At 45.5% G+C, this 27895-nt stretch overlaps 1 protein-coding gene across 4 annotated transcripts in view; it reads left to right on the top strand.

Moving 5' to 3' along the window:
- The window catches only part of abat (4-aminobutyrate aminotransferase), a 95023-nt gene continuing 67128 nt past the window's right edge, over window positions 1-27895 (top strand). The window contains exon 1 of one of the 4 annotated variants that reach the window (XM_033041170.1): window positions 1-125. The gene's annotated coding sequence lies outside the window, so the exon portion shown is untranslated. Of the gene's footprint in view, window positions 126-18475; window positions 18748-18925; window positions 19113-19313; window positions 19338-27895 lie in introns of those variants that run through there. The other 3 variants (XM_033041169.1, XM_033041168.1, XM_033041171.1) reach the window with 3 other exon arrangements.

Genomic DNA, 27895 nt, shown 5'->3' on the forward strand with positions numbered 1-27895 from the left:
TGGTGCAGGCGGTTTGTGATGTCAGTCTGTGTGCAGCACTGTGTCCTGCCTGGGCTGCCATTGTGGAGCTCAGCACCACAGCCCCAAACCAGTCATGCATTAACAAAATCATCAGCCACTTTCAGGTTAGTTGCAAATTCATTGATATCAGCCTTTCCTCCAACTCCACAGGGAGGTTGCTGCTTTCTAGAGTTTTAAAAAGTGGTTAAAGTCCACGGTTTTATTGTGTGTTGTAGTTGATACTAAAGGACTTTGTCCTGATTTCAAATACTCTGCATAAACAGCTGCCTCCAGATACAAGTGTATTGATTAGTTGCCCTAAGAAGAGGGAGTGACTGAAGAGGAAAAGAGGGTGAGACTGTTCCTTGATTATGCTGCTGGCCATACTGAGGTAGCGTGGTATAGATGGACTCAATGGAAGGGAGGTTGGTTTATGTGATGGTCTGGGCAGCGTCCACAACTTCTTCAGAATGATGGAAGGGTCCCGACCTGAAACGTCACCTATCCATGTTCTCCACAGATGCTGCCTGACCCGCTGAGTTACTCCAGCACTCTGTGAAACGTCACCTATCCATGTTCTCCACAGATGCTGCCTGACCCGCTGAGTTACTCCAGCACTCTGAGAAACGTCACCTATCCATGTTCTCCACAGATGCTGCCTGACCCGCTGAGTTACTCCAGCACTCTGTGAAACGTCACCTATCCATGTTCTCCACAGATGCTGCCTGACCCGCTGAATTACTCCAGCATTTTGTGTCCTTTCTAGGAAGTAGGAGAATACCTTTCGGCTCTTCAAGCCTACTCTGCTAGTTATCAAGATCACAGCTGATCCTCTTATAAATACTCTCCCAACTTTAAGATTTAAAGCTACAATCAATCTCAGATTTGAATTATTTAAGAAAGAACCGGGAGATTTCTGGTGATTTTGGGACTTTTGGCGATCGCTTCGCCCAACACCAACACTCAGTTCGCACTAACCAACCTGATCTCCGTTGGCCCAGCACTTCAACTCCCCCTCCCATACCGAATCCGACCTTTCTGTCCTGGGCCTCCTCCATCGCCAGAGTGAGGACCACCGCAAATTGAAGGAGCAGAACCTCATATTTCGCTTGGGCAGTTTACACCCCAGCGGTATGAACATTGACCTCAAATTTCAGGTAGTTCTTGCTTTCTCCCTCCTTCCCCTTCACTTCCCAGCTCTCCCACAGCCCACTGTCTCTGCATCTTCCTTTCTCCCCACCTCCACATCAGTCTGAAGAAGGGTCTCGACCCGAAACGTCACCAATTCCTTCGTTCCATAGATGCTGCCTCACCTGCTGAGTTTCTCCAGCATTTTACAATACAATATAATACAATCAGTTTTAATCGTCACTTGCACATAAAGTGCAAGTGAAATGAATTTGCCAGCAGCGGTACAAATTTTTGTCTACCTTCAGTTTTGAATTAACTTTCCGATTGAACCTTCAAACTCCCGTTGGAGAGAATTCTAAAGATTCAGCTTCCTCGGATTGAAAATGTTCTCCTCAATACTGAATGCCCTACTTCCTGTTCTGAAACTGAACCCTGGCTATAAACCCCTCTGCCAGGGAAACATTATCCCTGCATCAAGCCTCTCTATCCCTGGGAGAGTTTTGTAAGTTTCATTGAGAACTCTCATTCTTATTCACCTCACTCATATAGTCACAGAGCTATACATAATGAAAACAGGCCCTTCGGCCCATCTTGTCCATGCTGACCAAGTGGGCATATGGGGCTGCTCCCACTTTACTTTGTTAGGCCCATAGCCCTCCATACCCTTCCTCTTAATATATATCTGTTCAGATGGTGTTTAAAAATCATACTTGCAGCCACTTCTACAGCTTCCTCTGGTAATTCATTTCAGATACAGACTACCCTCTGAGTGAAAAAAAATCCCCCTGTGGTCCCTCTTAAATCTCTCCCTCCCACCTTAAGTCATTGCGCTTTAGTTTTGGAATCCTCTAACCTGGGTAAGATCCATGCCCCCCTCCTACCATCATGTTTGTTTTAATTTTAAGGACTTGGTGAAAGTGCCTGCATACATTAACCATCAACAATGCAACATATTATTTTTGTTTGGAGAATATTCATCTGTTCAACATGCTTATCAACATTTGTTGAAGATTGTCGACCAACTGAGTGGTTAGTGGGTGACGTGTTAACTACTGCTGTCTCTGCAGTCACAGGGAGCTACATTGTCTAAATTAATCTTGCAATCTAACTCTCGCCAATCTCACTCTCAGCAGGAGTGGAGATTTCCTAAATGCATGGTTAATCATTATGTCTGCAGTGATTCTGCAGTGTGCCTGACAACAGACAAATATTCCATCATACTAGTTAGCTTGTGGTCACGAGTTTTTATTGTTTCATCTTACTGTACATTCTACTAAATATTCGACGAGGACTTTGCTAATTCCTTAGAGAAGGTGAGCTGAAATGTGCAACAAATGGAACTGATCTGTGCCTCCTGCATCTACCAGTGGGAAGAAGGGTCCCTTCTTCCCACTTACAAAATTCTTAAGGGGTTGGACAGGCTAGATGCAGGAAGATTATTCCCGATGTTGAGGAAGTCCAGAACTAGGGGTCACAGTTCAAGGATAAGGGGAAATCCTTTAGGACCGAGATGAGAAAATCATTTTTTACACAGAGAGTGGTGAATCTGTGGAATTCTCTGCCACAGAAGGTAGTTGAGGCCAGTTCATTGGCTATATTTAAGAGGGAGTTAGATGTGGCCCTTGTGGCTAAAGGGATCAGGGGGTATGGAGAGAAGGCAGGGATGGGATACTGAGTTGGATGATCAGCCATGATCATATTGAATGGCGGTGCAGGCTCGAAGGGCCGAATGGCCTATTCCTGCACCTATTTTCTATGTTTCTATGTAAAACATCATCTGTCCATTCCATCGACAGATGCCTCCAGACCCACTGGGTTCCTCCAGCAGTCTGCATTGCTCAAGATTGCAGCATCTGGAGTTCCTGGTCACTAAACTTATCCAATTCCTTTACTTCCATCTCTCCCTCAGGTTCATTGCTATTGATCTCAACAACAGTGTGTCTCTATTCAGCTCCGTGTGTTGTAACTTTCACTCCAGGATTGCCTGGTTCATTCTTTGCATTTTTACGATATTTACATTCATTGTTTTTTGGAAAACCTCCTCGTCTCGAAGTGAAAAGGGATTCATCCACAAAGTCACCTGACCACACCTGAGGTATTTGCAGGGTTGCATGTGAGCAGAGTTGCTTCACCATTGTTGCTGTCGCTAAACCCTCCGTTGACACAGAGGTGCTAAAACAGTGCGTACTTGCTGCATCTTGGATACGGCATTCAAGCTTGTGGATAAAAAGGGATCCTGTAGCACCATTGTGTCAAACTTACCCCTCAATCGGCATTTCTAAGCCAGTTTATCTAGTAATGATCATACTGCTATTTACTGTATATGAACTTACTGTGTGCACATTTAGTTTAGTTTAGAGAGCCAGTGCGGAAACGCCCTTCGGCCCACTGAGTCCGCACCAACCAGCGATCCCTGCACATTACATAGAAACATAGAAACATAGAAAATAGGTGCAGGAGTAGGCCATTCGGCCCTTCGAGCCTGCACCGCCATTCAATATGATCATGGCTGATCATCCAACTCAGTATCCTGTACCTGCCTTCTCTCCATACCCCCTGATCCCTTTAGCCACAAGGGCCACATCTAACTCCCTCTTAATTATAGCCAATGAACTGGCCTCAACTACCTTCTGTGGCAGAGAGTTCCAGAGATTTACCACTCTTATTAGCACTATCCTACACACACTAGGAATAATTTACACTTATACCAAGCCAATTAACCTACAAACCTGCACGTCTTTGGTGTGTGGGAGGAAACCGAGGAACTCGGAGAAAACCCACGCAGGTCACGGAGAGAACGTGCAAACTCCGTACAGACAGCACCCGTAGTCGGGATTGTACCCGGGTCTCCGGCGCTGCATTCGCTGTAAGGCAGCAACTCTACCGCTGCACCACCGTGACAACCTCATGACAAGGTTAAGGTTTATCATACAAATGCTTAATAAAGATGAATAAATGTAATCCAAGTTACTAAACATTAGAATAGGAAATCATCAATAAATAAAGTTACTTATCAGAGCGAGTACCAAAGATCATACCCGTAATTTGGTGAATCATGAAATTCATGGTGTGGTTGGATAATCTTTATTCTCTGTGATGCAAGCATTAAGTACAGGAGTTAGTCAGCCTCTCATCCTGTTGTCACCTCCATACCTACATTGCTGTTCCAGTTAAGTTGAATTGGGAAATTCGCAATAATGTTTTGAATGTCAACGGGAGGTCTATTTTTTCCGTTTGGATGGTCATTTCTTGGTACATGTATGGTCTTCTTCTTTCATGTCCATCTTCCATGTTTCAAATGTTGACATCGCTGTCATCGACCGCCCTGAAAAGGACGCAAGCTTCCGGCGACGATCAGATGGAGCCAACACTTGTTGCAGTAGATGATGGTGGTAGCAGAATTAGCTCAGGATACTTCCAGTTCCCAGCCCCGCGACGGGACGCTTCTGCTATGGGGCTGCATGTATGGTGCATGGGTGGCTAACCACACATTAGGCTATGCCCCAATGTCGTCAACATCTTGCTGAGTCAGCACACAGATTGTTTCCTTGTGCCAGGAGTTGCTACAGTGTTCGTTCATCTGCAAAAATCCCCATTTCGCATGTTCATGAAAAGGCTGATTGTGGATGCACAGAATATGTTGGAGCAGCTAGTCAGACCTGGCTGTGTGAAGGTAGGAGACAGAGGAAACCATGGAAGAGGCCATCTCTCAAAATATCATAGGAGGTTGTGCAGAGTCAGCATTATCATCATCGTTAAAAACATCAACGGGCACGGTGCCTTACAATGCCGTGTACGACAGTGATCGCAACTTCTAGTGAAGTGTGGGTGGCCGTTGGCTCGCTAGGACCTCATCCACCCTTTGACGGGTCTTGTTTTTGGTCCTACTGGGGGTCCACAGCCCCCTCCTCACCTGGCAAACTAGATGGGGGAGACGGTTTAGTCACCGACTATCCGACCATGGAGCAGGTAGCACGGGATGACATGGTACCCGTGGCGGGGGGAACTCCCCCCGACCTGATCTGGTACAGGTCAGGATTATAAAAATGATCCCAGGAATGAGTGGGTTAACATATGATGAGCGTTTGACGGCACTGGGGAAGTACTCGCTGGAGTTTATGAGGAGGGACCTCATTGAAACGTACTGAATAGTGAAAGGCTTGGATAGGGTGGATGTGGAGAGGATGTTTCCACTAGTGGGAGAGTCTAGGACTAGAGGTCACAGCTTCAGAATTAAAGGACGTTCCTTTAGGAAGATGAGGAGGAATTTATTTCGTCAGCGGGTGGTGAATCTGTGGAATTCCTTGCCACAGAAGGCTGTGGAGGCCAAGTCAATGGATATTTTTAAGGCACGGATAGATAGATTCTTGATTAGTATGGATGTCAGGGGTTATGGGGAGAAGGCAGGAGAATGGGGTTGAGAAGGAGAGATAGATCAGCCATGATTGAATGGCGGGGTAGACTTGATGGGCTGAATGGCCTAATTCTGCTCCTATCACTTATGATCATGATCTCCATCCTGGGCTGTGTGTCTTTGCCAAGTCTGAGCAAGATGCTCCGTGTTTAGCCAGCACCAGTGGTGGAGGAACATGTGGCCAGTCTCTCCTCCTGCGCATTCTCACACAGGTTAAAGCAGAGGTCTGGACTCTATGGGAGCAGATTGAAGCATTAAATGGGTATCAAATTGCCACTGGGGAGGAACTGATATCCTCATTAACCAGATATAATTGGTCAGGAGATCATTCTACTCATTGAACAGCAAGAGGCCACGAGTGAGCAACTCGTTACTCTCTATGGACAGGGAAGATCATCCATGAGTAACTTGTAACTCTACACCAGATCTACATGAGCCAAAGGGAAGCAGTTTGCTCCCTGCTTGAACAGAGATGTCACATATGATGGTTTCCCTACAGGAGCAGATATATGCACCTTTAACATACAGGTATCTCTCTTCAACCTGAGCATGTCCTCTGGACACTTACTCCAGGTTCACTCTTCACTTGGTAGTAGTTGGAGATCATCCCACCCTGGTCAAAATCTTCTCAAGAGTTGTCAAGGAATCTGCACAAACCAAAGAGAACGGGAGCAGATTCTCTGCATCCAAACCGAGGCCTGAAGATTATTGTTGTGCCCTGATGCTGGAACATGGTAACTAATGAAAGGCATCCAGTGGGAATATGGTCATGTAAAACCTTCCTGACATTTCATGTTGTGTTATTATAGATGAGTCTCAACACACCAGCACTGTTAAAGTGAGTCTTCTTTTCAGGTAAATAACATTCTTCCTTGTGCAGAGATGGTCTTGCAGGCGTGGGAGCCGTTGGCAGTGTGCAGATCCTGCCGTGCCTCAGCTAGGAAGATTACCAACATTACTAATGTCAGGTCAACATGCTCGAGTTAAGCCTTGATAGCCACTTGACAGCACTGGATAGCCACCAAGTGGTCACAGGAGTGGAAGGCAACCTCATTGGCATTCCCCAAGGCTCCGTACTCGGCCCCCTCCTCTTCATCATCTACATCCTCCCCCTTGGTCAGATACTCCGCCACTTCAATCTGGACTTCCACTGTTACGCTGATGACACCCAGATTTACCTTGGCACCAAATCCCCCCACAACCCCCCCCCCCCCCCCCCCCCCCCCCCTCCCATATCAACTCCTGTTTGTCAGCTATAAAAACCTGGATGCAACATAATTTCCTCAAACTCAACAGCGATAAGACAGAATTCCTCCTCATAGGCTCCAAAGCCACACTCAGCAAAATCAATAACCCCACTCTCACCATCGACGGCACCACTGTCTCCCCATCTCCCCAGGCCCGCAACCTTGGCGTGATCTTTGATTCCACCCTCTCCCTTGAGCCTCACATCCGCCATGTCATTAAAACCTCCTTCTTTCATCTCCGCAACATCACCAAACTCAGACCCTCTCTCACAACGCCCGCTGCTGAAAGACTCATCCATGCCTTCATCTCCTCCCGACTGGACTATTGCAACTCACTTCTCCTTGGCATCAGCTCCACCTACATCAACCGACTCCAACTGGTCCAGAACGCAGCCGCCCGACTCATCACCCACACCAAATCCTGGCATCACATCACTCCAGTCCTCAAAAAACTTCACTGGCTTCCCATCTCCCACCGGATCATCTACAAAATCCTGGTCCTCACCTACAAAGCCCTCCACCATCTGGCCCCCCCCCATATCTCACTGACCTCCTCTCCCCCTACCAACCCTCACGGTCCCTCAGATCCACATCAGCCGGTCTCCTCTCCATCCACAAGTCCAACCTCCGCAGTTTTGGGGACAGAGCCTTCTCCAGGGCAGCTCCCAGGGTCTGGAACTCCCTCCCCCAACTGATCCGCAATTCCGTGTCCCTCACCATCTTCCAGTCCCGCCTCAAGACCCATCTCTTCACCTCTGCCTATCCTTAGCCCCACGTCCCCGTCCCTTTTCATCTGTTCATTAATTGCCTCATACTGTGTTTTGTATTGAATTCTGTCTTTACTTTGTGTACTAGTCATGTCTCTACTATTTATTTCATTCCCCTTACATGTTTTTCCTCTACATGCTCAATTTTTGTATGGTGTCCTTGAGACTCTTGAAAGGCGCCCATAAATAAAATGTATTATTATTATTATTATTATTATCTCCATTACACAGCTACATCTCTTCACCAGATAAAAGCTGTCCAGGGTGTGACCTCCCCAGAGGAGCGTGGGTGAAGCTCAACAGACTTGGTACTGGAGTTGGGCGTTTCAATGCCAGCGTGTGGAGATGGGGACTCCCTCCGCCAGAGCCCAGCCTGTGAATGTGGAACAGAACTATAGACAGCCAACCATATCATCTCTGGGTGCCCGCTCTACCACCCACCAAATGTAGCTGTGTCAGGGCCTGGCAGACATTGACGCCAACAGAGGCAACAATCTGGCTGCTCAACTCCCGGCTTGAGATCGAACTATTCCTTTGGTTTATGTTTCATTCGCAAGAAGAAGAAGCCACTTGACGGTGACCATTTTCAGTTAAATTGTACCAGGAATGTAAATGAGTCTGAAGTAACTGGATCCATGCCAGGCTGTCATGTTGTTTGGCCACTAACCCACGTTTGTCCTCTCAGGCAAAGTTCATTGCTACCTCACGCTTCATTTTCCCTGCCTGTTCAGGACCTCCAATACTAACTGTGGCCAGAGGACTGGCCCGTATGAAAGGCAGAAACATCAGATCAATGCCTGTCGCCATGTGTGTTAGTGTTGCCTTTCACCAGTAGCACAGTCTGTCTGAAAGCAATTCAAAGGGACAGGGAGAGGAATTGTGAAAAGTGATGATTCATGAAGGAGATCATGAGAATCAATCTGAAGAAAGTCCCAACCCGAAACATCACCTATCCATGTTCTCCACAGATGCTGCCTGACCCGCTGAGTTACTCCAGCACTCTGTGAAACGTCACCTATCCATGTTCTCCACAGATGCTGCCTGACCCGCTGAGTTATTCCAGCACTCTTTTTTAGTACCAATTGTTGCATGGTGAATGAAACACTTATACCACTGGATAGACTCGGCTTGTACTCGCTAGAATTTAGAAGATTGAGGGGGGATCTTATAGAAACTTACAAAATTCTTAAGGGGTTGGACAGGCTAGATGCAGGAAGATTATTCCCGATGTTGGGGAAGTCCAGAACTAGGGGTCACAGTTTAAGGATAAGAGGGAAGTCTTTTAGGACCGAGATGAGAAAATCATTTTTTACACAGAGAGTGGTGAATTTGTGGAATTCTCTGCCACAGAAGGTAGTTGAGGCCAGTTCATTGGCTATATTTAAGAGGGGATTAGATGTGGCCCTTGTGGCTAAAGGGATCAGAGGGTATGGAGAGAAGGCAGGTACAGGATACTGAGTTGGATGATCAGCCATGATCATATTGAATGGCGGTGCAGGCTCGAAGGGCCGAATGGCCTCTACTCTGCACCTATTTTCTATGTTTCTATGTTTCTAAGTTCTGTTCCATTTGAAATGGCCAATTCATGCAACGGTTTGGAATCCCATGATAGATTTATCATTAATGAATGATTGTTGAGTAGCCGGCAAGTAGCCCCAGCTCACCGCCCGCGGACGGAGAACTGCCCACTGAAGCTCGGTCTCCGTGAACCGATCATAGCGGACCTACCAGTGGAATGGGTATGCCCTGCTCGCACACGGCGGACTCTGGACTCGGGGCCCGAGCCACCGGCATTGACCAGATCCACGCCGGCAAGATCGAGGACTGGACGCGGAACATCGAAGCCAGAGACACCGGGGGGCCGAGGTGGACGAGCCGTGTCATGGAGAACAAAGGGGGAACCCGGTGTGGGGGCTGTCGGGAACAAAGGGGGACCTGGCCTGGTAGGGGCCCCCAAGAACAAGAGGGGCCTGTGGTGGTGAGGAGGGGGGGAAGGGGACGAAGAAGAGACCAACAATATTTAAGGGTACTTTGTAACTTTGTCGGTGCCTTGTGGCGACTGTGTACAGTGTACTGTACTGTGTACTGTGTACTGTACTGTGTAGTGTGTACTGTGTACTGTATACTGTGTACTGTGTACGCTGTACTGTACTGTGTAGTGTACTGTACTGTACTGTGTACTCTGTACTCTGTACTGTGTACTGTATACTGTGTACTGTGTACTCTGTACTCTGTACTGTACTGTGTACTGTGTACTGTACTGTGTACTGTGTACTGTGTACTGTGTACTCTGTACTGTGTACTGTGTACTGTGTACTGTACTGTGTACTGTGTACTGTGTACTCTGTACTCTGTACTGTACTGTGTACTGTGTACTGTACTGTGTACTGTGTACTGTGTACTGTGTACTGTGTACTGTGTACTGTGTACTGTACTGTGTACTGTGTACTGTGTACTGTATACTGTGTACTGTGTACTCTGTACTGTGTACTGTACTGTGTACTGTGTACTGTGTACTGTGTACTGTGTACTGTACTGTACTGTGTACTGTGTACTGTGTACTGTGTACTGTGTAAAGAAGATGAAGCTGCAAATAACAAAGAATGTCTTTGTTCCTTCACGGTCCATGTGACAATAAACTATCTCTCTACGCTCCGATTTGTAGAGCTGGAGCAAAACTTCCCAATTACTATTCTGGGTAAAAAGGCGAACATTCCGCCGGACTTTGTCTCACTTCATGCACTCCCTATGTATCTTTATTGTTGGTAGCAATCCATCATATGGCAATATCAAATTCAATTTGCCACAGTGTAGCTTATTGTGCTGACTCAGTATTTGATCACTTTGTAATTTTATGCTGCTACTCACAATGCAACATACATTTGCATCATGGACAAATTTGGTTGTGGCTTTATATCTTGTCTGAATGATTAATATATATAATCAATTATTGAGGTCCCAATATGTTTATAGGGATGATTGGGGCCCAAAGTTTACAAAGTTGAAATCGGACAAGGCTCTTGAGGAATATACAGGAAGCAGAAAATAAGTTAAAACACTAAAGGGGCCTCTGACATACCCTCACAGCAAGGTGACTTAAGGAGAATCGCAAGGCAAGGCCAGGCCAGGCCAGGCCAGGCCAGGCCAGGCCAGGCCAGGCCAGGCCAGGCCAGGCCAGGCCAGGCCAGGCCAGGCCAGGCCAGGCCAGGCCAGGCCAGGCCAGGCCAGGCCAGGCCAGGCCAGGCCAGGCCAGGCCAGGCCAGGCCAGGCAATTTGTATAGTACCTTTCAACAACAAGGTAATTCAAAGTGCTTTACATAAAACATTATAAGCATTGGAAAGAAACACATATGAAATGACATTTAGATGTAAAACGATTATTAGATTATTCAGATAAAATAATTACAAAATTAAAAGCAATCAAATAAAATATTTAAAATAGAATAAAACCAGGAATAGAAGTTACAGTGCAGTATAGGTAATTAATAAATTGTATTGTTTACTGAAAGGCAGCGGCAAACAGAAAAGTCTTCAGTCTAGATTTAAAAGAGCTGAGAGTTGCAGCAGACCTGCAGTTTTCTGGGAGTTTGTTCCAGATATGTGGTGCATAAAAACTAAATGCTGCCTCTCCATGTTTAGTTCTGACTCTGGGGACACAGAGCAGACCTGTCCCAGACGATCTGAGAGGTCTGGGTGGTTCGTAGCTAAGCAGAAGATCAGAAATGTATTTTGGCCCTAAACCATTCAGTGTTTTGTAAACCAACAGCAGTATTTTGAAATCAATTCTTTGACAGACAGGAAGCCAGTGTAAAGACCTCAGAACTGGAGTAATGTGATCTACTTTTTTGGTCTTAGTGAGGACTCGAGCAGCAGCGTTCTGAATTAACTGCAGCTGTCTGATCGACTTTTTAGGGAGACCTGTAAAGACACTGTTACAGTAGTCGAGCCTGCTGAAGATAAATGTATGGACAAGTTTTTCCAAATCCTGCTGAGACATAAGTCCTTTAATCCTTGATATATTCTTTAGGTGATAGTAGGCTGACTTTGTGACTGTTTTTATGTGGCTGTTGAAGTTCAGGTCTGAGTCCATGACTACTCCTAAAGTTTCTGGCTTGGTTTGTTGTTTTTAGCATTACCATTTGAAGCTGGGTGCTAACTTTTAATCGTTCTTCCTTGGATCCAAAAACAATTATTTCAGTTTTTTCTTTGTTTAATTGGAGAAAATTCTGGTTCATCCAATCGTTGATTTGCTCAATGCATCTACTCAGTGCTTGTATTGGACTATAGTCTCCTGGTGATATTGTTATGTAGATTTGTGTGTCGTCTGCGTAACTATGGTAACATATTTTGATGTTTTTCATGATCTGAGCCAGTGGAAGCATGTAGATGTTAAACAGAAGAGGCCCCAGAATGGAGCCCTGGGGAACTCCACATGTAATGTTTGCATGTTCAGATGTGTAATTACCTATAGACACAAAGTAGTCCCTGTCCTTCAAGTAGGATTCAAACCATTTTAATGCTGTTCCCGAAAGTCCCACCCAGTTTCCCAGACGGTCTAGTAATATGTTGTGATCGACTGTGTCGAATGCAGCACTGAGATCTAGTAACACTAAGACTGAAATTTTGCCATTGTCTGTGTTTAAGTGAATGGCATTGAAGACCTTAACAAGAGCCGTCTCGGTGCTGTGGTGTGGTCTAAATCCTGACTGGAAGACATCAAAACAGCTGTTCATTAACATGAAATTGTTCAGCTGCTTAAAAACAGCTTTTTCAATGATTTTACTGAGAAATGGGAGGTTTGATATTGGTCTATAATTGTTCAGTAGTGAAGTGTCTAAGTTTTTCTTTTTTAAGAGAGGCTTGATAACAGCAGTTTTCAGGGCCTGTGGGAAGACATCTGAGAGAAGGGACGTGTTTACAATCTGTAGAAGGTCTGAGGTCATGCAGTTTGATACACCTTTGAAAAGGCCTGTTGGTAGAATATCGAGGCAGCAGGAGGAGGATTTCAAATGTTGTACAATGTCCTCCAAGGTTTTATGGTCAATAACATAAAATTGTGTCATGGTATTTGAATTGATTATAAGTGGACACATGGACAACACATGTCCTGCACCTGATGTGGAGGCACTGACTGCTTGCCTCATTTTCTGAATTTTGTCGGTGAAGAAGGAGGCAAATTCATTGCAGGCCCTTGTGGAAAGCAGTTCAGGGGCTACTGACACAGGAGGGTTTGTTAGCCTGTCGACTGTAGTAAACAAGGCCCGTGCATTATTATTGTTTTTGGCAATTATGTCAGAGAAGAAGGATTGCCTTGCATTTCAAGGCATTGTATTGGTGTATAAGTAGTAAAGGGTAGGTCCATTCAAGGACAAGCGATGGAATCTACGCCTGGAGCCAGAGTGGGTGAGGTCCTAAATGAGACGGTGAGATCAGAGCGGGTTATGTTGATATTCAAGGGCATGTTGATATAAAGAAGGAGATGTTACATCCGTGGAGGACTTAAGGTGGATAAGTCCCCAGGGCCTGATGGAATTTATCCCGGGATACTGAGGGAAGTAAGAGAGGAGATTGCTGGCAGACAAAAGTGCTGGAGAAACTCAGCGGGTGCAGCAGCATCTGAGCCAGTGAGTTCCACATGGCTCAGATGCTGACTTCTTCATGGGTTTCGGCCCGAAACGTTGCCTATTATAGATGCTGCTGCACCCGCTGAGTTTCTCCAGCACTTTGTCTCCCTTCAATTTTCCCGCATCTGCAGTTCCTTCTTAAACAGGAGATTGCTGGCGTTGACCAATATCTTTGTATCCTCCCTAGCCACAGGCAAGGTTGCAGAAGACTGGAGAAGATGTTTCCACCAGTGGGAGAGACTGGGACTGTAGGTCACAGCCTCAGAATTAAAGGACAGTCTTTAAGGAAGGGGATGAGGAGGAATTTCTTTATTCAGCAGGTGGTGAATCTGTGGAATTCTTTGCCACAGACGGCTGTGGAGGCAAAATCAGTGGATATATTTAAGGCAGAGTTAGATAGATTATTGATTAGTACAGGTGTCAGGGGTTTTGGGGAGAAGGCAAGAGATTGGAGTTTGGAGGAAGAGATAGATCAGCCATGATTGAGTGATGGAATAGACTTGATGGGCCGAATGGCCTAATTCTTTTCCTATCACTTATGATCTTATGAACGGCAACAGGAACAAACCAAATAGGGACAAAGAAATGATAAGCCGGAGACCCTTACATCTGTAAGGAACTTACTGGAGAAGATTCTTAGTGACAGGATTTACTTGTTCTAGCTGTGTGTAAGAGCAGCACAAGTAGATATAATTACCTCCTCAGTTTATGTAACTGACTAATGCCGCTGTCCCACTTAGGAAACCTGAACGGAAACCTCTGGAGACTTTGCGCCCCACCCAAGGTTTCCGTGCAGTTCCCGGAGGTTTTTGTCAGTCTCCCTAACTGCTTCCACTGCATGCAACCTCCGGCAACCACCTGCAATCTCCGGGAACCGCACGGAAACCTTGGGTGGGGCGCAAAGTCTCCAGAGGTTTCCGTTCAGGTTTCCTAAGTGGGACAGGGGCATTAGGCCCCAGGACTATTTTCCCCCTCCACTTTGAATTCCCACTCTTAGTAGAGTCCTTGCTGGACTTAGAGGGTGCTCTTTTAGAAAGGGGGTGAGGATGAACTTCTTTAGTCAGAGGGTAGCTAATCTGTGGAACTCATTGCCACAGAGAGCTGTGGAGGCCAAGTCAGTGGATATTTTTAAGGCAGAGATAGACAAATTCTTGATTAGAACGGGTGTCAAGGGTTATGGGGAGAAGGCAGGAAAATAGGATTAGGAGGCAGAAATCAGCCATGATTGAATGGCGGAGTGGACTCGATGGGCCGAATGGCCTAATTCTACTACTATAACTTGTAGACTTGGCACCCCATTTACAGTGCAGAGTCCATGTGACCACTCATGATGCGAATCGCAAGTCATCTATCGTGGAACATTGCAGACCTTGCTTAAAATAAGTAACAGAGATAACTTTCTAGTAATAACATAAGTGCAATAACCTCCGAGATCCTTCAACCTTGGTGATCTCCAGACCAACAGTGTGCATTACAAAATGACTTGCACATTATTTGACAAAAAATTAACTGAAATGTAAACTGAGTCCAATATGTCGATACTTGTTTAGAAGGATCATTTCTAAACGGGTTGCTATGGAGTTACTGACACACTTGAGTGTTTGTTGACTAATGGACTTCCCAAAAAGCCAGTATAGTTTCTTCCCAGCTGTTATCAGGCAACTGAATCATCCCACCACAACTAGAGAGCGGTCTTGAACTACAAAATGCAGGAGTAACTCAGTGGGACAGGCAGCATCTCTGGAGAGAGAGAGAGCTAGATAGGGCTCTTAATGATAGCGGAGTCAGGGGATATGGGGAGAAGGCAGTAACGGGGTACTGATTATGGATGATCAGCCATGATCACATTGAATGGCGGTGCTGACTCGAAGGGCCGAATGGCCTACTCCTGCACCTGTTGTCTATTGTCTATTGAATGGATGGGTGACGTTTTGGGTCAAGACCCTTATTCAGACTTATGTAGTCCTGAACTACTATCTACTTCATTGGTGACCCTGGGACTATCTTTGATCGGACTTTACTGTTTTTATCTTGCACTGAATGTTATTCCTTTATCGTGTATCTATACACTGTAAATGGTTCGATAGTGATCATATATTGTCATTCTGCTGACTGGTTTCCACGTTACAAAAGCTTTTCACTGTACCTCTGTACACGTGACAATAAACTAAACTAAACTGTACAGGCACTTGGCACATGTAGACACAAGGCTCTGTTTGCCAGAATCAGTCTGTGTACTGCCCTGTTGGTACTGGAATGCACCCACAAATGGAATGGTCCTTTATACAAAACTGAAGGTGTTAAGGTCATAAGTGACAGGAACAGAATTAGGCCATTCGGCCCATCAAGTCTACTCCGCCATTCAATCATGGCTGATCTATCTCTCCCTCCTAACCCCATTCTCCTGCCTTCTCCCCATAACCCCTGACACCCGTACTAATCAATAATCTATCTATTTCTGCCTTAAAAATATCCATTGACCTGGCAACATATCGTGGGTGGCCTCTCACTGCCATAGGAGACCTCTCACGGCCATCCAGCCTGCATGGTCGTGAGAGGTCTCCAAAGAGTCGTGGCGTCTTTCTGGTCGCCGCTGAATTTTCAACATGTTGAAAATTTCGGTGACCTATCACGGGTGCCAACAGTCACCTGTAAAGGTCGCGTAAGTGGGACAGGCCTACCACATAAGAACGTCTTTCCTTGGTGAGTTACTCCAGCACTTTGTTTCTTTCCTCGGTTAACCGGCATCTGCAGTTCCTTGTTTCTTCTGTGAGAGTGCCACATCGTTATGTTGCTTCTTCTTTTTCTTTGGAGTTTTACGGCAGCCGGCATCCACAATGTTGCATTGCTGCCACCTTCTGGCTTCACTCCACAGTCCTCATGTCTTTACATTATATCCTTTTTATAAGGCCAGAGGCCCTCAAGAAATTAAACAACACCTTTACTCCTTTTCCTTCCCCTCCACACTCTAGAATGTTCTTTTCTGATATATCTGTCATTCCAATTTTCTTCATTTCACTGATCAAAACTCTTCTTTCTGTTTCATATCTTCTACATGCAACTAGAGCATGCTGAACTGTTTCCGGCTGATGGCATTCCTCACACAGCCCAGTAGGGTGTTTTCCCAACATTTTTAATGTGCTGTTCAGGTGAGTGTGTCCTATCCTCAATCTTGCTAATACTACCTGTTCTCTCCTGTTCCCCCCTCTTCTTGCTGTAATGCCCACTCTATTTTGTAGCGAATAGAGGTGTCTCCCCTTTGTCTCCTGTTCCCAGTATTGTTGCCATTCCTGATTTATTTTCTTCCACACAATGTGTTTTCCTTCAGATTTGGATAATTGTAGGTTTACCTCTATGTTCTCTTTTTTAACGGCCTCTTTTGCTAATTTGTCCACTTTTTCATTTCCTTGCACACCAATGTGTGATGGGACCCACAACAAAGTCACGTCACTGCCCTTCCTTGTTACTTGGCTTAATAGTAGTAGAATTTCATACACTAGGTCAGGCCGCCTATGGGATGCACCAGACCCAATACTCTGGATTGCAGACAATGAGTCGCTACATATTAATACTTTGCATGGTTGCACCTGTTCTATCCACCGAACTGCCATCAAAATAGCGTACAGTTCCACTGTATACACTGTCAAATAGTTATTTGTTCTTTTGTAAATCTCAACATTCATCCCTTGCACTACCACAGCTGCCCCTGTTGTTTCAGCTACTGGGTCCTTTGATCCATCTGTGAAAATTAAGAGGTGTTCCCTGTATCTATTATATATATGGTTATGGTATTCTGTTTTTAGGTCCGAATTTTTTTCCCTCCTTTTTGCCTCCCATATCTCCAGATCAACTTTTGGGATGTTCAGTAACCATATTGGGACAGATGGCCACAATACTGCAGGGCAGAACTCTTTGTCCTCTACTTCCATGTCCCTTGCCACACCTCCTCCAACCCAGCCGAAGCTTCCAGACTGAGTCACCCATCTCTCCCAGCACTCCTGTACTACCTGTTTTGTTGGGTGGTTCTCTCCATGCCCCTTAAGGCTTAGCCAGTAATTAGCCATTAGTTGTCTGCGGCGTAGTCTCAACGGCATCTCCCCAGTTTCCACCTGTAGTGCACATACAGGTGACGTCCGCACACCTCCTATACAGATTCTTAGAGCTTCCGCTTGGACTTTGTCCAACTCGGACAACACTGACTTAGATGCTGATCCATAAGCTATACTGCCATACTCTAGTCTGGATCTGATCAGTGATACATAGATATGTTTAAGAGATAATATATCTGCTCCCCACTCTAAACCTGCTAAGCATCTCATTACATTGATGGCTTTTTTGCATTTTCCAATTATTTTTGTAATGTGGACCCTCCATGTTAATCTGGAGTCAAAATGGACTCCCAGGAAACGGAAATCTTTTACTCTTTCCAAATTGTTGCCGTAGTTTTAACTGGACATCCTCTTTAATTTTCTTCCTTGTGAAAACTATTGTCTTTGTCTTCTCTATAGAGAATTTAAAACCCCATTTCACTCCCCACTCTTCCACCTGGGCTATCCCTTGCTGCATTTTTTCCACGATAAAATCTATATTCTTCCCCTTTCTCCATAGGCTGCCATCATCTGCAAAGAGCGATCGCCCCATCTCTGGTTGAATGTTTGCAAATATATCATTGATCATGATTGAGAATAGGATCGGGCTTATCGCACTTCCTTGGGGAGTTCCATTCTCGACTACACATTTACTAGAGATGTCTGACCCTATTTTAACTTGGATACTTCTACCGTTAAGAAAATCCATTATCCAGTTAAAAATATTTCCTCCTACTCCCATTAAATGCAGCTTTATTAGAAGACCTTCTCTCCACAACATATCATAAGCCTTCTCTACATCAAAAAATACGGTAACTACAGATTCTTTTTTAACTTGTGCTTTCCTTATATCATCTTCCAAGCACAGAACTGGATCATTAGTACCTCTCCCTTTTCTAAAGCCACTCTGATAATTAGCCACTATACCGTTTTCTTCCATTAGATGCATTAATCTTTCATTTACCATTCTTTCCATCAGTTTACACATGTGTGCTGTTAAAGCTATGGGTCTATAATTTACTGGATTACTTGCATCTTTCCCTGGTTTCCTAATAGGCACAATGATTGCTTCCTTCCACCTCTCCGGTATTCGCCCTTCTTCCCACACCTTGTTATATAGTGCAAGTATCTTTTGGAGTCCCTCCTCACTTAGATGCTTTATCATTATGTAGCAAATATCATCCTTCCCTGGGGCTGAGTTCTTACACTTGGCCAGAGCTCTCTTTAGCGTTATGTTGCTTGCTGGCACAGACCACAATTATACACGGAAGCAGCCCTGTTGAGATGCGTTGACGTGTGGTGTCATTGTGACATCGCTTCCCCGGCTGTCCCAGTGCCGGTCGCTGGGCGCTGGTCGCTGTCTGTGGCCGCGATTGTGGCTCAACTTCTGTGGGTGGAGGGGGGTCAAGAAGCAGACGTTGCTGCTGCTGCTATTGGAGGCGAGCTGCTGGTGTTGGAGAGCGGGGCTTTGTGGGGGTAAGTGTGTGTGTGTGTGTGTGTGTGAGTGTGAGTGTGTGTGTGTGTGTATGAGTGTGAGTGTGAGAGTGTGTGTGAGTGAGTGTGTGTGTGTGTGTGTGTGTGTGTGTGTGAGAGTGAGTGTGTGTGTGTGTGTGTGTGTGTGTGTGTGTGTGTGTGTGTGTGTGTGTGTGTGTGTGTGTGTGACAGTGACAATGAGCGAGGGCCCGGGCCGCCCACTCACACACACTCTGTCACACTTGGCTGAGCGCGGCCGGCAGCTAATGATTGAAAGGCAAGCGGTGTATAATAATCGCTGCCTCACACCTCGCTCGCACACTCAGCTCAATCCCAATGCTGATTCACGGCCAGAGGCTCGTCGCCAGGTAAGCGTCGCCAGCTTCAGCACCGGCGCTCGCCCAGTCGGTACTGCCCGCTGCCCGCTCCCACCCACCCACCGGCCCCGCGTGTAGCCGGCACCGGGCACCGGGCACCGGGACCAAGGTCCAGAGCAGCCGCATCGCCATCGGGCAGCGGATGTTGACAAGTGCCCGCTGCTTGTGTGTAGCGGGACCGGCCACACGTTGCACCGGGCGGCGGGGAGTGAGTGGGTGCTTCCCGCACACTGACCTGTCCGGCCCCCGACATCTCCAGCTCCAGCACACACAGCTGGCCCACCGGCCCCGTTACAATCTTGTCAACTGTATCCAGTGATGCCTTTTGCTAAAAGCCATCCGTGGCCGTAGGATGGACAGTGATGGTCGGGCATTAGACTGCATACATGCATGTGTGTGTGGCCAGTACACAGGGCGCTGGACGCAGATGTGTGTACAGTGGGGAAATGGTTCCTAGTGTGTTATTTACTGCAAGCGCGCAGCCTCTCACACACACACACACACACACACACACACACACATCATGGGTCTGTCTCACCGCCATCACGGTCTATTTGGATCAACACCAAGTCCTCTTCATCAAACACCCGGGACCCCCGAGAATCACCGCGGAGACAAAGGACTGTAGATGCCGGTTTACACCCAAGATAGACACAGAGTGCTGGAGTAACTCAGCGGGTCCGGCAGCATCTGCACATAAACGATGGGTGACATTTCAGGTCGGCTCTAAAGAAAGGTCCCGATGTTTCCACCAGTGGGAGAGTCCAGGACCAGAGGGCACAGTCTCTGAATTAAGGAACATTCTTTTAGGAAGGAGATGAGGGGGTATTTCTTTAGTCAGAGGGCGGTGAATCTGTGGAATTCATTGCCACAGAAGGCCGTAGAGGCCAAGTCAGTGGATATATTTAAGGCAGAGATAGATTCTTGATTAGTACGGGTGTCAGAGGTTATGGGGAGAAGGCTGGAGAATGGGGTTAGGTGGGAGAGATAGATCAGCCATGATTGAATGGCGGAGTAGACTTGATGGGCCGAATGGCCTAATTTATTCCTATCTCTTATGATGAAAACTTCACCCATCGCTTATCTCCACAGATGCTGCCTGACCCGCTGAGTTACTCCAGCACTCTGTGAAACGTCACCTATCCATGTTCTCCACAGATGCTGCCTGACCCGCTGAGTTACTCCAGCACTCTGTGAAACGTCACCTATCCATGTTCTCCACAGATGCTGCCTGACCCGCTGAGTTACTCCAGCACTCTGTATCTCTCCAAAGATCACTGTTGCCAGACTAAAGGTCACTTTTTTATATAAGGCACTGCCATTAAAGCTGAGCTCCGGAAATCTTTTTGTAGAAACAAGAAATTGCAGATGCTGGTTGACAAAAAAAAAAGACAACTTGCTGGAGTAACTCAGCAGGTCAGGCAGCATCTGTGGAGAACATGGATAGGTGACGTTTCACAGAGTGCTGGAGTAAATCAGTGGGTCCGGCAGCATTTCTAGAGAACATGGATAGGTGACGGTACATAAAATTGCTGGGGAAACTCAGCGGGTGCAGCAACATCTATGGAGCGAAGGAAATAGGCGACGTTTCGGGCCGAAACCCTTCTTCAGTCCGAAACGTCGCCTATTTCCTTCGCTCCATAGATGCTGCTGCACCCGCTGAGTTTCTCCAGCAATTTTGTGTACCTTCGATCTTCCAGCATCTGCAGTTCCTTCTTGAACACATGGATAGGTGACGTTTCGGGTTGCGACCCTTCTTCAGACTGAAGTTACTCCAGCACCTTGTGACTTTTTGTGAGGATATTATTTAAAGGTTTTTAATGTATCTAATGTCAATCTTTTTTCAAGATGTGTGCAACACAACACCTTAGTTTTTTTTAAACCTTCATTTAAATTGTGAATGTTTGAGATATTTGGGGACATTTAATGTTCCTTGTGGTTTTGACATTGGGTAAATTTGTGGATGGATTTGCTGCCTGACATTTCAGTGCAGGTAAAATGCTGGAGTAACTCAGTGGGACAGGTAGCGTCTCTGGAGAGAAGGAATGGATGATGTTTCAGGTCAAGACCCTTCTTTGGTCTAAAGCAGCATCTGCAGTTCCTTCCTACACATTTCAGTGCAGGCCAAATGCTGCCAGAGGGTTTGCCATTACACTAACCACTGCGCTCGTGGCTGGAATGCTTCAAGGCAGCACGGTGGACACTGGATTTGAACAGGCACCCTAGTCATTGTACGCGTTAACCCTTGCATTCCCTCACTCTCCGTCCCTCCCCCACCCTAGTCATTGTACTAGTTTCCCTGTCGTCCTGGTGGGTCTCATTCTCTGTATAAAGGGCCTGTCCCATTGTACGAGGTAATTCAAGAGTTCACCGGAGTTTTCCCCTCATTCGAACTCGGAGAATGTCAGTAGCGGGCCCGTAGGATTTTGTGGATGTCCCGTAGCGGCTCGTAATGCTAACGTTAGGTACTCGGGAAATACGGTAAACTCGTGACGTTTTTACAACACTGTGAAAAATGTCCACGAGTAAAAAAATACTCGTGATGAAAAAAATTGTTACTTTTTACTCGTACGAGCTGCTACGAGACATCCACGAACTCCTACGGATCCACTACGGACATTCTCCGAGTTCGAATCCACGGAAAATTCGGGAGAACTTTAGAAATTACTTCTTACAGTGGGACTAGGCCCTTTTCTCATTTTCAATGAGCCCAGAGCTAACAATGGCCTGTTTCCTTCATCATCGTTACTTTTTTGCAAATCTTTAATTCATTTGTTCTCTATCTCTATATTTCACCGTCTATATCTCTCCTTTCCCTTTCCCCTGACTCTCAGTCTGAAGAAGGGTCTCGACCTGAAACGTCACTCTCCAGAGATGCTGCCTGACCCGCTGAGTTACTCCAGCTTTTTGTGTCTATCTTCGGTTCAGGCCTGGCCTGACTAAGGGCAGCAATCACATGCCGGCACGATCTGGTTTATTAATTGCTCTAGGTGTGTTTGAAGGCTGCATCACATGAGAACAAAACTGCATTAGACTTTGGGGTAGACTGGACATTAAGGGATTAAGACAATCGCTGGTGAAGATTGGCATTTTACAGTGTTTGCATGCTTAACTCTTGCCCATTGCTTCCAGTATAGCAACATCTGGCAGTGTGTGGCCTGTATGATTGCTGCAGGCAGTCAATGCAAAGTCATGTCCATAAGTGATGAGCAGAATTAGACCATTCCTCCTCATCTCCTTCCTAAAGGAATGCCCTTTAATTCTGAGGCTGTGACCTCGAATCCTAGACTCTCCCTCTACTGGAAACATCCTCTCCATATCCACTCTATCCAAGCCTTTCACTATTCTGTACGTTTCAATGAGGTCCCCCCTCATTCTTCTAAACTCCAGCGAGTACAGGCCCAGTGCTGACAAATTCTCATCATACGCTACCTCACTCATTCGTGGGATCATTCTCGTAAATCTCCTCTGGACCCTCTCCAGAGCCAGCACATCCCAGAATTCCCAAAATTGTTAGTCAGCTCTTCAAGAACCACTGCCATTTTGATCAAGAGAGTTCCTTAATTCCAGTTATCCATACTTTTCATATGCTTCCATATTTTTCCTGATCAAACCATCATTAACCTTATTATCATCTAAGATTTCCTAATCATACCATCTTTGCTTTTAATCTTTACTGCAACATGTCATCCCGGAGGTATTACTAACTTAAAAGACTCCCACCTCGACCATAAGACATAGGAGCAGAACCCAGCCATTAAGCCCATCGAGTCTGCTTCACTATTCTATCATGGCTGATCGATTTCTCCCTCTCAACCCCATTCTCCTGCCTGACACCCATACTAACCAAGAATATATCACTTTAAATATGCCCATTGATTGCCTCCACAGCCGTCTGTGGCAATTAATTCCACAGATTCACCACCCTCTGGCTAAGGAAATTCCTCTCCATCTCCATTCTGAAGGTATATCCTTTTATTCTGCAGCTGTGACCTCTTTTTCTAGACTCTCCCATTACTGGTAACCACGTCCACACTCGGCATTTTATTATCCACAGAGTGCTGGAGTAACTCAGCGGATCCTAAACTCCCACAAGTACAGGCCCAGTGCCTTCAAACGCTCATCATACACTCATCCCTGGGATCATTCTTGTTAACCTCCTCTGGACCCTCTCCAAAGCCAGCACATCCCACCTCAGATAAGTGGCCCAAAACTGCTCACAGTATTGCCAGATACCATCTTTGCCTGCAAACATTTGTTCCCCATTTTCCAGCAGGCAAATGAGAATAGCTCAGACAGGCGTCTTGGCTGGCATGGGAGAGTTGGGCCGAAGGGCCTGTTTCTGTGCGGCATGGCTCTATGTCTACTTTCGCTACATTCTTTCTTGCGCTGTTGAAATCAGCCTTCCCCCAATTGAGGACCTTGACTTCAGGGCCAACTTTAGCCCTTTCCATCACTTCCTTTGAAACGTACACATTTATGGTGACTCTCGTCTCAAAGTGTTCGTTCACCAAACACTTCCACCCATCTTCATGGTCAAAGATAAAGCCGACTTCTGACTGTCTGCATATCTTCTCAAAACACTCTCCTGGTGTACTTAAGATAGACAAAGAGTGCTGGAGTAACTCAGCGGGTCAGGCAGTATCTCTGGAGAAAAGGAATAGGTGACGTTTTGGGTCGAGACCCTTCTTCAGACCTTAAAATAGGTTCTGAAGAAGGGTTTCAGCCCGAAATGTCACATATCCCTTTTCTCCAGAAATGCAGCCTGACCCGCTGAGTTACTCCAGCACTTTGTGAAATGTCACCTATCCCTTTACTCCAGAGATGCTGCCTGACCCGCTGAGTTACTCCAGCACTTTGTTGGTGCTGAGGTTAGTGTGTCGTGTTTAAGAGACCCCTGGCTGTGAGGATGATGATGCCAGGCAACCCTGAGGCTGCTTTAGTTTACATGTTGTCTATAGTTTGGTCTATATGATGCACAACATTGAAATAAGATGTCAGGGGCTCTGACAAATTTGGTTTTGAATTGCTACGTGTAAGAAGTCTTGCTAATGAATAACTATATAAAGCGAAGTTTAATGCCAAACTTGCCATAGTCACAGCAGGTCAGTGGATCTTTGCACAGAATTTCCAGGTAAGCTTTAAGATTGAAAGACCCAAGTATAGGTAGGTATACTGAGACAAAGACATTTGTCTGTGAATATTGAAATGTAGCAGAAAAGGCAACTGTGTTAAGGGAACATATTGACGAATGGCAAAGGCAAGAGGAAAATATTAGATATCAGGAACTGTGAATGTTGGTCAGCAAGAAAAGACAGAGTGGCTGGAGTACCTAAGCAAGGATGTGATTGTACTGGAGAAGGTGCATCCAGGGTGAGAGATGTGTAGTGATGGTGAAAGACTGACGACGGTCAGAAAGAAATGAATTCTCGTTGTCTGAGAAGGTTGTTGAAACAGTTTGGAAAAGCTCGTGTGCTCTGTCATTTGTCTTCACAACTGAACATGTGTATCCGTTGCCTTATTCCAAACATTCTGTGAAGAATTGCTCTTCCTTCTGTCATTGCAGCTGGTGTAAACCTCACCACAATACTCAAGCAATGGTTCCCCAAGGGACCCTTGTCAATTGAATATTGTGAAATGTAAATATGGCGCTGTGTATTTGTGTGCTTTTCTTTGAGCTTTGGGGCTTATTGAGTCACAAGCCTGCCATCAATGTCCCCATCTTGTGTAACTAGTTCATCGTGAAATCGCTGAGGCATCGCCCAAGATTTCTCAGTGGATGGATAAATATCAACAATGTTCCAAAGTCCCACCTCAGTCACTCCTTCTCCCTGCTCCTGTCCAGCAGAAGTTAAAGAAGCCTGAAAACAGGCACCACTACACTCGGGAGTCTATTATCCTCGCTTCCCCTCTGTTATCAGACGTCTGAATGGTCCTTCCATAAGCTGGGACCATTGCAATGTCCTGCTGTGGACATTGGACTTTGTCTGTGGAGCTGATGCGCTGCAATGCTGAGAACTATATTCTGCACTCTGTATCTTCCCCTTTGCTCTACCTATTGGACTTGAGTTTGACTTCATTGTATTTATGTGTGGTATTATCCGATCTGCTTGGATAGCGTGCAAAGCAAGGCTTTCACTGTACCTTGGTAAACATGACATTAATAAACCTAATCCTTGTAATATTCCAGGCATTCACATTATCCTCTTAATCGCAGCATGTAAGGAAGTTATTTATGTGTTTATTCTTACATATTAAAAAATGACTAATTCCTTCGAAATCATCTTAGAAATCACTGTGCCATGTCAAAACAAAACAATCCTCTCATATCTTCCCTCAGTTGGAATCTTGAGGCATTACCCCTTATTACCTATTTATCAATCATTATTTTTCTTCTCCTAAATTCTTCCCTGGTTTTGAAATCCTCCATTAGAATTAATCTCTGCTCTGAAGAGGTAAAACTAGCAATATTCTCAGGTCCTAATAAGAATCTATGTTGCTTTATTCTCAAGAAGAACATATCTGATCTACATTTGAATTATTTGAATAGGCCTGTCATTTTACTAATAATGTCGATGTACACATCATTCGGTTATCTTTGTTTTTGGTGATTTCAAACGTAAACACAAAATCCTGTTTTCCTCCCCACTTCCCCTGGGGCGACAGTGGCCCAGCCAGTACAGCCACTACCTCACAGTGCCAGAGACCCAGGGATGATCCTGACCTCAGGTGCTACAGTATCTGTGTGGAGTTGCTCTCCGTGGCCATGTGGGTTCATTGGATGCTCCAGTTTCCTCTTGCAACTGTGTTTCAGTCTGGTGAAAGAAAACAATTCTCATTGTAACACATCAAGAGGTTTTGTAACGGGCTCAAGGAAAGAGCGTTCACGTCGATCCACCAATCTTTCCACCACCATGCACAAACAGCACAAGAAGCTACAAGACAGACACCATTGTGTGCAGATGCTGACAAGTGCGTGCAGCTCTGGCTGAACAACCTCTAATCTTGTGTGTGGACTCAATAAGAAGAAGGTTTTGCAATTAGATTTCGAGGTTTAGTCATTCTGAGCAATTCCAATCTTGTGCAGCACAAATTATTTTATAGAATAGTGAGAGGGTTTTGTAATGAAAATGGTTTGAACAGTTGATAATGGAGAAAATGTAAAAGCTGATTTTTGTCGCGATTTTCCAGGCAGCTGTCGTGATGCTTGACAATCCGTAACATCTAATTACTAGATCATCTGTGCCATGTCTCGCAATAATAAACATGGAACGCTGTGGAGGAGGACCAAGTGGAAGGTCATTCACACCCTCAAGCATGTTTCGTCATTCAGTGAGATTATGCCTGAACTGTATTTGGTTCCTTCTGGTCATTCTGGTCATTAACTCTTAATGCCCTCACTTCACAAAAATGTATTGATATCCATGATGATGATATCAAAGATGATGATGATGATGATGGGTACACGTGACAATAACTCAACTGACAATAAACTCGACTTAACTAAGACCGAACAGCAATGTCACTCATTCAGATGCAACATTAAATGGCCAGTCGAGGCCCACTTCTGTAATTGTCTTAAAGTCATAAGGTCATAAATGATAGGAGTAGAATTTGGCCATTCAGCCCATCAAGTTTACTCTGCCGTTCAATCATGGCTGATCAATCTCTCCCTCCTAACCCCATTCTCCACAACCCCTGTTACTATCTACCTCCTACAGTGCTCAGATTACAAACACACCACAGTTGTCTTTTACAGATGCAAATGTGATTCCCATCTATCCAGTGTCAGTCTGTGTTTTAATTATGAGTTCTATGATTCCTTTTATTAATGGAACAATGAATCCAATCTTATGGCTTCTCTGTGGATTGTGCTATTGCATGAAGTTATTTTCGTGCATCCGAAAGTGAATGTTAATAGGCTTTTCCCAAGAGTAGAGGATTCTAAAACTAGAGGGCACAGCTTAAGGTGAGTGCAGAGAGATTTAAGGGGGACCACAAGGGCAAACCATATCAGGACTGAGCTGCCAGAGGAAGCTGTGGAAGCAGATACACTTACAACTTGTAAAAGATAAATGGATAGGAAGGATTAGAGTGATAATGGGCCAAATGAGACTTGCCCAGTATGCTAACATGATCAACATGGACAAGGTGGGCCGAAGGGTCTGTTTCTGAGCTGCACAGTTCAATTACCATCTTATTGAGTCAAGGTAGACCCAAAATGCTGGAGTAACTCAGCGGGACAGGCAGCAACTGTGGAGAGAAGGAGTTGGTGACATTTCGGGTCGAGACATGACATTATTTAGCCATGTGTTTAGACATTTTGGGAATTAAAGTACAGACTGGATAATTTTATGTTAATTTTTATGACTAGGACTCATTAAGATTTGATATATCAAGCTCCTTAATTGTGTGTGTCCATTGTAATTGTCTGAATATTTAGCTGATACTAATTAGTTTATATATTATTGTCATGTGTACTGAGGTACGGTGAAAAGGACAGAACAGAGTCAATGTAGTGGCCAAGTAGACAATAGACAATAGGTGCAGGAGTAGAGGCCATTTGGCCCTTCGAGCCAGCACCGCCATTCAATGTGATCATAGCTGATCATTCACAATCAGTACCCGGTTCCTGCTTTCTCCCCATATCCCTTGACTCCACTATCTTTAAGAGCTCTATCTAACTCCCTCTTGAAGCATCCAGAGAATCTGAGGCAGAGAATTCCACAGATTCACATCTCTCTGGGTGAAAAGGTTTTTCCTCATCTCCGTTC

The sequence above is a fragment of the Amblyraja radiata genome, chromosome 22, assembly GCF_010909765.2.
Source record: "Amblyraja radiata isolate CabotCenter1 chromosome 22, sAmbRad1.1.pri, whole genome shotgun sequence".
NCBI classification, from domain to species: Eukaryota; Metazoa; Chordata; class Chondrichthyes; order Rajiformes; family Rajidae; genus Amblyraja; species Amblyraja radiata.